General features: G+C 42.9%; 1 protein-coding gene across 1 annotated transcript in view; it reads left to right on the top strand.

Moving 5' to 3' along the window:
• Positions 1-9216: 9216 nt before the first annotated feature.
• The window catches only part of LOC118504626 (protein winged eye), a 263745-nt gene continuing 259490 nt past the window's right edge, over positions 9217-13471 (top strand). The window contains exons 1-2 of the mRNA XM_036039334.1: positions 9217-9700; positions 9781-9875. The gene's annotated coding sequence lies outside the window, so the exon portion shown is untranslated. The remainder of the gene's footprint in view (positions 9701-9780; positions 9876-13471) is intronic.

Below are 13471 nucleotides of genomic sequence, written 5' to 3'. Positions count from 1 at the left end.
TTCGCCTGGCCAAGGAAGCGGTACACGCTAAACGAAATTAAAAACCAGATTTTTAATTACGATAAGACCGCGGGAAACACATCAAAACTCCATCATCCAGCACACCGGGGAGCTCCGGCAGGTTTTATCGGGAAACCACCGAAGGTCCCGGTGAGACGGGGCACAAACCGATTGAAGAATGTGGCCGCGGGAACTGGGGGCCACGACACTGAACGGTGGCGACATGTAAGAAATCCCGAACGACAGGCGTTTGATGGGTGGAAAGTGTCTGCAAGCGGCGCTGGCTCCCGTTCGAGAGTCTGGCCGATCTCATATTTCATTTCAACCTGCGATCGGGCGACGGGACTTCACGATCCAACCGGCACGGCCCAGTTGACGGGACCGACTCGCGTCGGTATCAGGATGAAAGTCAACTTGTAAAGTTGCGACAAAATCCTGAGCAAGAGCGAGAGCGAATGAGGCCAACAAAAAACGAAACGCAACCTTCCTTACCGATGGTGTTACCGCTTATTGGTCGCTGTTCCGGAGGTATGTACGGGCTGAAGGTTATGGCCAAAATATTTGCACCAGCAGAGACCATCGGAACGGCCCCCGGTTTGCCAATTTTCTTTCGCCTAGATGAAGCACTGCCCCGTCGTTGGCCGCGCTGGTTGTGGTCGCATAATAATTTATGTCTTTCCTTTCAAAGGACGACAGCTAATTTTTGCAACGGTTTGCGTCTTCGTGCACGCCCGGAAGGTGCACTTATAGCACGCTTGGTGAGATGTGTCGCGTCTTTTTTGTTGGTTCTCTTTCTTCTCTGTAAATACTAAGGAAACCAAGTCACACAACCGTACGCGCGAGGGGCTAGTTTAGATTTATATTTTTCTTCCCTCGTTTACAGGGAAGGCAGTTTTCCCTCAAAGCCGTCAACAAAGCGAAATTGGGCTGCAGAGTGTTGAGCGAACGGACGTCGAAGGGCGGTTCTATTCGAAAGGATGTATCCTTCCGGTTCACTGCAGCGCTGGGAGGTAATTAACTGCACAATGACAGCCCACTAGAGATGATCCTCCCTTTTAACACTCGAAGATAGTGTCATCCTTTGGTCATGACTTTATTTTACCTGTTAGCGATGTGCTTCCAGTGTCAACGTGATTCATGTTTCGGTTTGTAAGGTTTATTAGCTTATGTGGACGCTTCTTGTCTGGATGGAAACACTACAGGGAAAGTTTAAAATAAATGAGATCACAATAAAATAGAAGCCAATTAAAAATAAAAAAAATTAAACAATTGAATTATGAGAGAAAATAGGAAAATAAAATAAAAATATAAAAATATAAAAATAGAAAAATAGTCTTGTCTTGATTCGAATCCCTGTCCTGCCGTGTGAAGACCGCCTCAGATACTGGGTCGCCCATTTGACTTGTTTTAAGACAATATCTACTTTCTATATATAAAATAGAAATAATCTACACGTTTAAAATGGAACTTTCTTGTATTACATGCTGCTCAAATTAGACTGATGATAATCCTTTTGTGTATTGTTGACATAGACTATGTTTGTGTAGGATCCATCTTTACCCTACTTACACGTTCACAAAACTCTGTCAATGATATCATAGTATTGATAGCGAGAAGGACACAAAAAAGTCCATGGAATGTGTTACTGGCCAAGGTACCAAAAGGTTTCGGATTGTTGTGATTCTAACCGTTACCTTCAATTATTTACAGTACCGCGTTGTGATTGGTTGAAGTGCTCATGAAAAGGATACGAAGGTGAGAATTTTGGTGTTTTTTTGGCGTAGGGGGAAAGCTGATTCAAGTATTGTTGCCGAACGGTTACGAAAGATTAAGTAAATACAAATAACACAGCAGAAGGAGCAGTATGGGACAGACCACTACTTGAAATGTATAATATTGGGGTTAAAGCAATGAGAGTACAAGTAATCAAACTGAGTCTTATAATTGAAGGAATAAAGAGTATGTTTAGCTTTTCTGGACTCAGCTTAATTAAAAAACTAAGAATAATAAAATGAATCTGTTAAATACCAGCTTTAACTATTAGGTTACACCCCAAAGAAAGGACACACCTCGGGATCAAAATTGTGTTCCGTAATTCTAGCTGGATCGAGCAAACCTTAAGGGTGACTTTCGAATGGTAGCTTAAGTAGAAATTCTCTACATTCCAAGAGTAGGTCTAGTTTGCCGAGGGTGTAAATGGCTTTATCAAGTGGCTCCCAATCTACCGACAGGTGTAAATGTGGTTCGAATTAGTTTTTCTTTTTTGTCCGAAAGGAGCCACAAATAGGGTCATAATTGGAGGTGGGCTTTCAATTGGCTGGCTTAATGATAGTGGAACCGAATTTTGTTCAACGCATAATGTTAATAACTTCATCGTTTTAGTTGTGTTTTGCTCCAATTTAATGCAGCGTTTAGTTGGTTAGTGATGTGCAAATTGTGCGTTATTAATTTGATAAAGAAATTGCAGACGAGACCCAATGAGCATTAACCACACTTAACTGTTCCACATAGCACCACAAGGGTAGCAGTAATCGAAAGAAAATTAATTTACACTTTATCAAACACAAACACAGCTATTGAATATGCATAACGAGATGCAGGGTGATAAGACACCACAAGTGATGCTTTTGTTACAGAAATTACTTCATTCGGGTTGTTTTTTGTCTCTCTCCCTACCTCTCTATCAACTCAATAGCTGTATCATGTGCAGCTTCATTCGAATATGATGGCTTATAGGGCCATAAATCAATCGAAAAATGTGATCAGCCTGGATGAACGAATGAAAGGGAACCGGGCACGCAAGGCGTAATGCATTTTATTAAACGCTTCGATAAGAACAACAATGAAATGCATTTTGGGCAACACTGGCTGCCGGGGGTGGGGTGTCAATATTTTTGCAATATATTATCAACTGTTTTCAATTGTGAATGGTGGTTTTGGCTACCGAAATGAATGGAAAAAGAAAGGTAAAAAAACTGTTCAGTTACACACACACACACGAACAGGTTGGTGTTTAACGAGCAAGTGATTGAGAGCCAGTAGCTTATGAAAGGGTTTAATTAATTTAAACAGGTGCCTACAGGACCAGGATTTTGGCAAATCGATGATTCAGTAAAACGGGAAAACATACGCCCACACGCACACAAGCACATTCTCATCAATACATCAACCCACTTTGGTGAGTGTGAGTGTGGCCAAGGGTTAGGGTGGAGTGAAAAACTGTCAAAAAGATAATGCCACTGGATGAGTGCAAAATTTATGAGTTTTTAAATAATTCGCTGCAGACCAATGGTGAGCGCCCGGTTTCCTAACGTGTCCAAATATGGTGCTGTGATGGGTGTGATGATGGTGAAGCAAACGCCGTCCCGCTTGTTTAAATATTCCCATGTTTGCCTTTGAACATTATCAGTGTTTTTGAGGTGCATTTATATCCCTTCAATGCTCTTGCCTCTCGGACCCGAAGGATTATAGTGAAATATGGTGTAGTCAACATACCGAAAAAAAGGACGCAAGCACGATAAAACTCCCGATAAAGCTTTCGGGGTTGGGCCAACGGGTACAAGAGCAGCAAAAAAAAAAAATCGTAACACCACTCGAACGGTGTCATTTACAGCTGACTTCTTGGCGATTGACAGTGGAACTGATTTGACTGGCGGTTTAAAATCATGTCCCTGTACGTATCACTGGCATTCGGCTTGATTAACGGCCAGCGTTTCGGCGAAGATTACACGTAGGTGGTCCAGCGCTTCATACATGACCGCGCCGTTTGCTGTGCCCGCCCGGTAGAATGTCAAGCGATAGTGTCTTGTGGGATAATAATTCAAATCGAATCAAATGCAGGCCCCCCCGAAAACCTCGCACAGACCCACGGAGACCCAGCGAGTGTGTGGAGCGCACATAATCGTTAAAAACACGTGTTCCATTAACTTAAATAATGGGAGCGGGAGTGAAAAATGTAAAACACAAAAAAAGAACATGTAAAATGTACGTTGCAAATGGGTGAAAAGGGAAACAAAACAAAAAAGCAAACAAACAACAGGAAAACACATCATGGGTAAAAGAGTAGAAGAAAACATCGAACAGAGAGAGAGAGAGAGAGAGAGAGAGAAAACCCAGTAGATAACAAAACATGCACAACATAAAAAGGATTTTTGTGTGGTCGGTTTGTTAGTGCATCGTGTGTCAGGACACGTTTTGCAACACATTATATGGTAAAGTGCATAAAAATGAGACCCCACGCCCCGTTTTGTCACCCACGGCCGAGTGGACACATTTGATTTTATGTTGATCCTGATACAATCGCGATCCTTATCGAACAAATTGAAAATGTCATTTATGTGTGTTCTAGCTCTGCCTATGGTCGGTGATGCTTACTGTGGTATAAAGAACAGTGAGTTCCAGGCTGCCTAGTAGATAAACTTTAATTGTGGCTCCTACGTTGGGTTGAGATGAAGTTAGATTAAAAGCTTGCAGGATACTCTTCGCGTAACGTCAGCGTGATGGATAGCGCTCGGCAGGAATCCATAAATCAATTAAAAAACCGAACGACATCTTGAGGATGAAACTTTAACGCATCCCAAAAGCATTCAGCCGGACAGATTGGGAGCCGGCTGTGCGTTCGTTCGTTCGTGCCAGGAAATGGGACATCTTCAGATCGGATAATTGAATCAGATTGCAATTTGGTCTCATTTTAATTATTGTTCTTAAAACTCCCCCGAACAGAAGAGGAACCCTACTGGAGTCTTCCAGTCTATAGATAGGGGAAGTAAAGGGACTTGGAGTTGAGGACGTTTCAAGATGCCGAAAGGACGATGAAAAGGTTTCTTCCGGTAATCTTTAGTCTTAAAGCGAAATTCCTTGAGAAGGCTTACACTGGATGTCACTGGTGTTGTAAGGGAACAGGATTTTGTCACTGTATCACCAGCCGGTATCTTCCCTCACCGCACCCATCCCCCCGGACAGATTTGAAGTTTTACTACAGTTGATGCCGTTGCTAACATTTAAATTAGTAGATTAGTGCCACCGGGACATTTCCCTCCTGGGGCGTAATTAAAATTATCATCCCGAAACGTTTGCGTTTCGGGTTCATAGGGTACATGATGTTGCTGCCGGCTGGGGATACGTGCCGAAGAATACCGGACCTCGGTGGCCGCGAGACTTTGTCACTCACTGTGCGGACGGAAGAAATCTAGCTGTTGAGCCCCAAACTGGGCCAGCTTGTCTTAAGGGCTAATTAATCCTCTGCAAATATTGACCGACGACGCCAGCGATGACTCGTCGGGATGATCGCTTGTTTTATAGGGTCGTTTCAACCAGGCCGGCGTTGCGAAGTCCATGGTTAAACCATGCCACTTTTCTCCACGTTTTTTCAGACGCTATTTGCTGACACGGCTCTGACGGGTTAATGGCATTTTATTAGGTAAAGGAAACTTTTGTTAACGAAAACTTTGGCAGACAAACTTTTAACGAGTTTATAAAGCGTCGAAGTAAATGAAATAAAAATGATTGTGAGAGTGGTCAAAAGTGTTACAAATTCGAATTTGGGTAGCAAATTCGAATGATTGTAAGTTAATACATCACGGAGAAAGGGACGATTGTTAGACAATAAGTAAGGTAGAAAGCGCTTTTTGTGTGCTAAATGCATTATCAAGACTTCGGTACTATCCTACCTATATTATTATCGCGAAGGACCGAAAAAAAAAGATTTTTCCTTCTATTTGTTTACCTCACTACGGCTCATAATTTTACGTGCAACTATTTGCCGACTACATAAAACCTTCTTCAACAACTTAACTACGGTAAATGTCATTTTACATTTACTCCTTGTTTGAGTCAACAGTTCTCCAACTCTCTCCTTGCTGTTTTCTATGAGAAGAAAAGTGCTTTTAACACGATTAATTCTGAGCCATTTTCTACCATCACGTTCAATCGTCGTCTGTTTATTATTCCTCTAGCAGCTGACCGGCATGCAGAATGGTGTTCGAAATTATCGCCGAACGGCAATGGTAATTCAAATCGACATGGAAACGTGAGGAGTTCATACAGACCAGGAGCTCAACAATAAATGCTCATTAAAAATTTAAATATGGACCATGCACTGTTGATTGCATTTTCTGTTTAAAGCAAGTATAGGGTACAGGGAGTCGTGGTGAGAGAAAATCTGTAACAATTCGTTCGGGAAATTCAGCTAGATTGTCCCTTCGGAAGGGCAGTTTGGGAGCAAACAGAAATTCATTAACATACAACATCGACTGTAGAACACATATATCTGCTTATCGACGTATGGGAGTATAAGGTCTATGAGGCCTATCGGTAAAGGTGACGATGGCGCCGATCTTCATACGACAGGACCGGAGATCAATCGTCAAGATATTTGAAGGCCCCGAGCGGGGAATAGCAGTTGAGGAGGCCCCTCTAATTGTGTTATTAGTAGAAAACAACTGGGTTTTCCTGGCCGACGAGGCCCTCCTAACCGGTGAGGCCTCGGCCGGCCGCACCTTCCGCTCCTAGGTTGATCCGCCACTGCTGGTGAGGACTACTGACTGTCCGTGTGATCATTAAGTCTAGTAAGCGAGAAATAGCAAGCATGACCTTAAAGTTCTTTAGGCTAGAGTTGTATTTAGGCTATTGGTGTGTTTTGGTACTAGTTTGATTCTGGTACGGATTCGGATTTCAGCGGACTATTTGATGATTTTTATGACCTCACGAAAGCTCTTTGGCATATTCGAACGTAGTATCAAAAAAAAAAACATAATCGATTTGGAGTGTAGTTAAATGGTCAGCATAAAAGGAAATATACAATAAATAGGATAAAGTGGAAAGGATACGCAAGATACTCATCCTAAATCCTTCTAGAATATAAGAAATGTTAAGAGTTAATTCACAGATTTTACAAAATTATTTTACAAACCTAGTTTCTACAATTTTTTAAAATAAGACGAACATTTCCAGGTTGAATCTGATCAAGTATTAACAAAAACAAGCAACATGAGCACGTTTGCTTGAGTCAGTAGTCCCTTCTGGCAGTTTGCAGTCACTTCAGAAGAAAGGCAAAAAGCATAGTTTCGGTTCGTCCGAATAGAATTAGGATACATTCCCGATATCTTCCCCACTTCCGACCCATTTCCCCCCCCATGTCTGTGGTTTTGTGTCGATTTTGGGCAGCTAGTTGGCAGAATGGGTATCCGTTAGACGACGACGCTTTCGTGCAGACCACCGATGCACTTTCAAGGTTAGCACGAAAACATTCTTGACGAGCGGCTGCTGTTCATTCGTCCTGGTCGATGCATTCCTTCGTCAACGCTACAGATTGACCAAAATTGGCCAGCCAAATCGAATACCGTTAGTTCGATTCGGACGGCAGAAATCGTTGCCGGCCTGCGAAAGAAGAAATGCACTTCGGGGCATCATTGGAAGTGCTACCGGAGTTGAATACATTATGCTGTGGCCTGTTTTGCTGCTGCTGCTGTTGCTGTTTTCTGTGGGGAGCTTAGTTCCTTTTTAGCTGGGAAGGCATGGCGTTGCCTGACATTGGTTTTGGCACCCGTTTTGCTCGTTTGCTCTGGACAGGCAGCCATTTAAATTACCCGTCCGGGAGTGGATGTTCGAAATGATGGCAGCTAATCCATCGTGTGTGTGAAGTAGAAAAAATGGAAATTGCTGTTGCATGTGTGTTTTGTCCCGGAGGTGGGCGAAAAACTATGGCAGCTACTTTGTGCCGCATTCGTAGTGGTGGTGGGACTTCCTGGAAAAGCCAGACAAGGGCGAACCGGAATGAAATTAAAACGGTTGTTTGAGAACGATAAATATTTAATTGTTTGCAATTGTTGGCAAGGTATGATATAAGTAAAATTTTAGATAATTCGTAATAAATAGAGCAAGGAATGTAAATTAAATTTAAAAAAAATTGGGAATACAACTTATTTAGAATAATTTTCTCAAAATACAGAACAAAGTAACAATAGTTTCTATCACAGTTTTTGAATCTCTGCTGTAATTTTTCTTGGATGGACGGAAAAAATTACCAAGCAATAAAAAACCTCGACCAAATCGACCATTTATTTTCCCTACAATTGTAAGATAAGCAATGTTCGAAACTATCATAACGATTGTTTAATTGAAATGACAAGAAAATGAATTGTTTCCAGCATCATGCATAACTGGCGGAAGTGAACCTTCCATTGTTTACCCGAAGGCCACGATGCCGTATACTTGTTCCGTACGGTACACGTGCTGTTTGATGTCGGGAAGAATGTTCTGAAATTTTAAAAATGAAATCGATACGAAAACTCCTGTGTGCCTGCAGTTGCCGACTTTTAAGTGGAATGGCATGGCATCGTACCGAGCATTCAGAATCGTCCCGGTGCGGAACCGATGGGATGTGAAATTAAACAAACATCAAGCGTGGTGAACGGTGGTGGAGAGCGATGTGATGGGAAACGATCGGATGAAAACTGTTCTCTATCGACATCGGCCGCATGGCTGTGCAGTAGTTTGCTGTTTGCGCAGGACACATGGGTTGCATGCATGGCAAGAGCAGGATTCGGGTTTGCTTTTCGATAAAGCGTGCGATAAGTGCAGCAATGGATATCGAAATGCAATTTCAAGTTGCAGTTCGAGTGGTTTCGGTAAATCTAAATATTTACTCACTTTCGTACCATTGTGGGTTTGATCCAACTTGTATGTGTGTTGTTGAACTGGCAGCCACGGTGGATTCGGCGCTGGTTGGGTTGGTGTTTTCGATGGTAGATAAAATAAAAGAAACAAACCACAGCGTTCAAACAAATGATTCTTGCAATATTTCTTTGCGTATTTTAACCACATCTCAGTCGATTGTTCTGCGTCGAAAGGTTTGCTACTATCAGTTCGAAAAAGACGCTATTTTGTGTGGCGTGGTGCATGCGCTAGAAAGAGGTGTGGAGTTTCCTGATAAACTAAATAAATGTTTCTTTAGCTTTCGGTGGAGTTGAAGATTTGTTATCTAGCTACACACATAGATTTTTATTGATTTAGGAGCACTTTTGTGGATAAGAGACCAAAAGCTAATCGAACCGAAATATGTAATTGACTTGACGAGATATCGAACAAAAAAGATAGGAAAAATTTGGATCTGAAAATGTTATCTTTTACAAATCTACTAAAACCGAACTTTTATTGTTCTTTCAGAGACGTTCTACCAATCAGCGTATCATCAGTACAATCCCCTAAAGGCAATAGAGTGATCTACAAGTCGGCTTATAATATAATTTTTTATATTAAACACTTCAAATGAATTATTGAATCTTCGCTTGATGTAAAGATTTCCTCAATTTTGTTGTAACAGGAAAACTTTAAGTAACTTGCGTCCTTTTACCGCTACGATTGACAGAATAAACGGATTTTTCAACTCGCATCTCGATTATCCGGCTGTGATCGATAACACACTGGCAAACGGATTATCCGTGTCGATCACACACTGGCAGCCTTCATCGACAATTGTAAACAGGAAGAGTGATGTGTGATGTGCATAGTTTTTGGTGAGGAAATCCTAGCAACCTTTGAAGGACAATGAACATAAAGTCAGTGCCAATATTCCGCGGACGAAACAGTACAGTGAAACATTTTACAGTGGTCGGAACTGAGTGGTGATTAAGTACACAGTGTATGAAACAAGAACTGAATTGTGAGACAGGAGCTGAACCCACTGAAAGTGATATTGTAGGTGAGTGTTGCTTGTTGGATTTTACGCAAACTATTCATTTTTATAACTCTAATTCATTATTCTTTGATTGATTTTTCCAGGAATCAATAATGTGCGTGGTGTTACATCACGAGCAGCATCCACCGCTTTGAGCAAGTATGTTCGGGAAACCGTGTACTCCTGAGTGCGGTAGAAGGTAAGTGCCGTATTGTTGGATTGTTTTTACATTCGTTCACTTAAAGCCATCCTTCTTCCGATGGGTCGAGTCGTTCAAATATTTGTGGTCCTTTGGGTATTTAGAGTCATAGCAAATTAGCGGAAAGTGGCTAGCTAGCCCCGGGGACAGCGCTTAATTCACAAGGGAACAGGAAGTTACAGGATGTGGTTGATGCGAAATCTGGACAGCGTTCGAAGTGGACGAAGAACGCCAGGACTGTTCGCGAGCATCACTTTCTTCCGTTTTATTACCGTTCTGTGATTCCAAAGGTTGCTTAGTCCTCCGTGCCTTTGCCGTTGGTCCTGATGTCTGCACCCTCACCTGGAATCAGTAACCTGATCTGCGTTGCTCTTGACTTGAGGTAACAATCGTCACGCTAGCCCGGACACAACTGTCAGCATCGCAGACAATTTATGGCGCATTCCACGGGAATGTTAGTGTGGCAATTCGCGAACATTCAATTCCCTTACCGGTCTCCAGTGCTGGGACCGAACCCAACCACGGTCAACTACTTCTATTGGTGGCAATGGTGTGTGTGTGTGTTTTTTGTTGTTCACTTCGTTTACGGTCGCATCCAGTGTCTGGCTCCGTTTAACCTTCCGCACGGCATTCGGCATACATTCCAGAACGGCACGGGGTCCGGGGAGTTCGGTGATTGATTAGGATCATTGGACGCTATGGCACCGCGCGCAGTCCATCCGAAATCGGGAAAAAGGAGCGACGGATGTTGCGAATGAGTTTCAGAATTGCAGGTAGCGTTCTGTGGTCCAGTTTCTTTCGGGCGTGCGAAAACCTCATCCTTCAGGAAGAATCGACTATGTTCAACAGGTTAGGAAAACGTAACCGGTCGGTGACTCCTTCCATGGTCCATCCTTCCGTGGTGTTTCCTATAAACAGCCGATCGTAGTAACCGTGGGGCGCGGGAGAGTATCGTGACCGGGAACAGATTGTCATATTTTTGCCCGAAGGCACCTTCTGCTCTCGATTGTTTATTTATTTATGAGAGGAAGAAGCTAACCGTGCTTAGAACGTTGCCTACCTCGAATGAATCTTCCGGAGATTCGCTATCAATTGTTGCCGAAATGGAACGTTTTATTAAAGGTCATGATATAAATATAGAGATGCGGGAAATTAAATGTTTCATTGAGGATGGGTGGTGGGGACAAAACATTAGCAACCAGATTGTTGGTAATCAATTAAAGAAGGTTAGATTTTAGAGTAATTTGTCGTATAGAATAGTAAGTAAGTAAGTAACAGGGTAGATTTATGTATTGATGTATCAGGCTTGAACTACGTTCAATTGTAATATATTACTCTAAATTTATTAATCTTTTAATATAATCATAAACTAAAATATCCTACAAAAACAATTCCTATCTCGTAAGAATTTGTTGATCTTTCTCATCCTATTGCAGCTTCCAATCAAATTATTTTCGCAAAACAACGTCCATTTTTCGCCCAGATTGAAAATATCTGGCAAAACAATTTTCCACCGTCTGCATTGTCTGCTTGTCGAGCAACCCTCCTCAACGCAGAGTTGCACGCAAATATTAGTATTTATGCCTCGTTGTAGCAGTTTTCCCCTGCACCTCTCCACCATCGGCATATGAGCTACCTCCTAGTCTTACCATTCTCCTGGAACCTTGTTAGGTCACCGCTATCGCCATTATCAACGCAGGCAAATTGAGGGAAAATGATGGACGGTGGTCGGACGGCAAGGGAGAGCACACCAGGAGAAAGGATAATCAGGATAATGGTGCCGGCGCATTTGTGAGTGCAAAATGGCGCTATGCATTGTTGCAACTAGAAGCCGAAGCTCGATGAGCAGTACTAATTTCAGTCCGTACTGGGTTGGACGCAGGCAGCTTTAATGATGGGACAGGACGGCGGGTTTGATGAGCGGTGGGGCCCTGTATTTGATGTCGAATCAAATCAACCGTTTCCACCTTTTGCGCACCAAAATGCTGGGGTGTCTCGTTTTGAGCACGCTGGGTGCTGATTATTACATGATTAATCTGTTGCCCATAATCGGATTTTTGCAACGTTCGTTTCTGCTGCGTAAACGTGTCGATGTACGTAGAACCTCGGACACGTTTGCACGCCGTACGCGCCATGTCCGGTGCTCATCGGCTGTCCATCGATGGAGGTTTTATTATTTTTGACTTGTTTGCTCAGGGTCGGCTTGATAATGGGGCATTGGTGGAGTGTTGTGGATGGGTTGGTAAAGCGGATCTTTTCAAATCGCACCGTACCCACGTGTACCGAGTTCGTTACTGTCTATGCAAAACATAGCCGAGTGATGTTTACTTACCTTGCTCTCGGTATCTCTTTCTCGTGCTGCTTCTATTGCATTCTATCGCATTCATTATTATGCACACAATCGTTCTGGCTCTTTAGAATTAGCAATAATTGTTGCATCTCTCGGACCTGGGGCAAGGATAGGGTTTGGAGGCAGTTTGAGTTCTCATCAATTTAATGCTTGAAAATCAGCAACACTGTTTGCAATCGTATCGAGCAGTGCTTTTGGAGGGTGTGAACATGGCTGTGAAGAGTTGTTTTTTCAACTGAACAATCAAACCCCAAATGGTCTTGCCGATGCTACTGGGAAATCGGATTTTCTCGCTACAATGACTCCGACATGGAATGAATATTTTGTTTGATTGATTTTAGGTACATGTGATGAACATGTGAATAGTTGTGTACTGGCTATTGCGTATAAATAGCAATCGTGAACGATTTTTAAACATAGTCGCAGGAAAAAACAAAGATTTAATTAAAAATTTTGACAATTATTGCTACTCATTTGAATTCGTTTGAATAAATTAAAATAAATATTTATTGTTGCGCTTTCATCGAAGTAATTGCTGCAATGCTCCATGAAAGGTCGGTGAAGGATATTGGAACGGGTTTCGGAATAACTATTAATTTTCCAAAAACCGCGACAGCCAACCGCTTGTTAGCAAATCTCGTACCTCCATTACAATTAAACCTACAAACGAATCCATTATAGTGTCCACCAACCCGGGCTTGTGTAAACAGCTCGATGTACGGCTAATTAATACAACTATTACTTCAGGTTAGCGTATCGTGTTCTAGGACGAACTGTTCTCCTGTTCGGTGGTTGACTGGCGCCGTGTCCTCTCACGCGGCACGTGCGCATCTCGGAACGTTCCAATCACTTCGTAGCGTGGTTGCTGCGGCTGCTGCTGCTGTTCATCTGTCGCCACTTTTTGGGGCGTTTTGCGTACCGTTCGCGATTGGCCGTGAAGGCTTTTGGAGGTTGCGACCAGCTCGTACGGGGCCAAATCCACATCGGCAAGCGACAGCTGGCGAAGATTCGTTCCCGCTTTTGCTTCCAATCGGTGGATGGTCACTTTGTCCTTGAGTTGTTTCGATTTAGCCACCGCCGGCGTGGCCTTCTTGGGAAAGCGTTGCTTTTTGCTTGCGCTCCCGTGGGGGGCAGCGTGCAGCAGGATCGAAGGTTCTGCCGTGGAAATGAGCGTACTGGCATTTTTCAACTGTTTAGAAATGCTAGCAGGTGAAATCTGTTTCAACTGCATGCCGGTGGATGCCTT

The sequence above is a fragment of the Anopheles stephensi genome, chromosome 2 (assembly GCF_013141755.1).
Source record: "Anopheles stephensi strain Indian chromosome 2, UCI_ANSTEP_V1.0, whole genome shotgun sequence".
Taxonomy (NCBI): Eukaryota; Metazoa; Arthropoda; class Insecta; order Diptera; family Culicidae; genus Anopheles; species Anopheles stephensi.
Note: the sequence above shows the minus strand (reverse complement) of the source record. Positions and strands in the feature narration are given on the sequence as shown.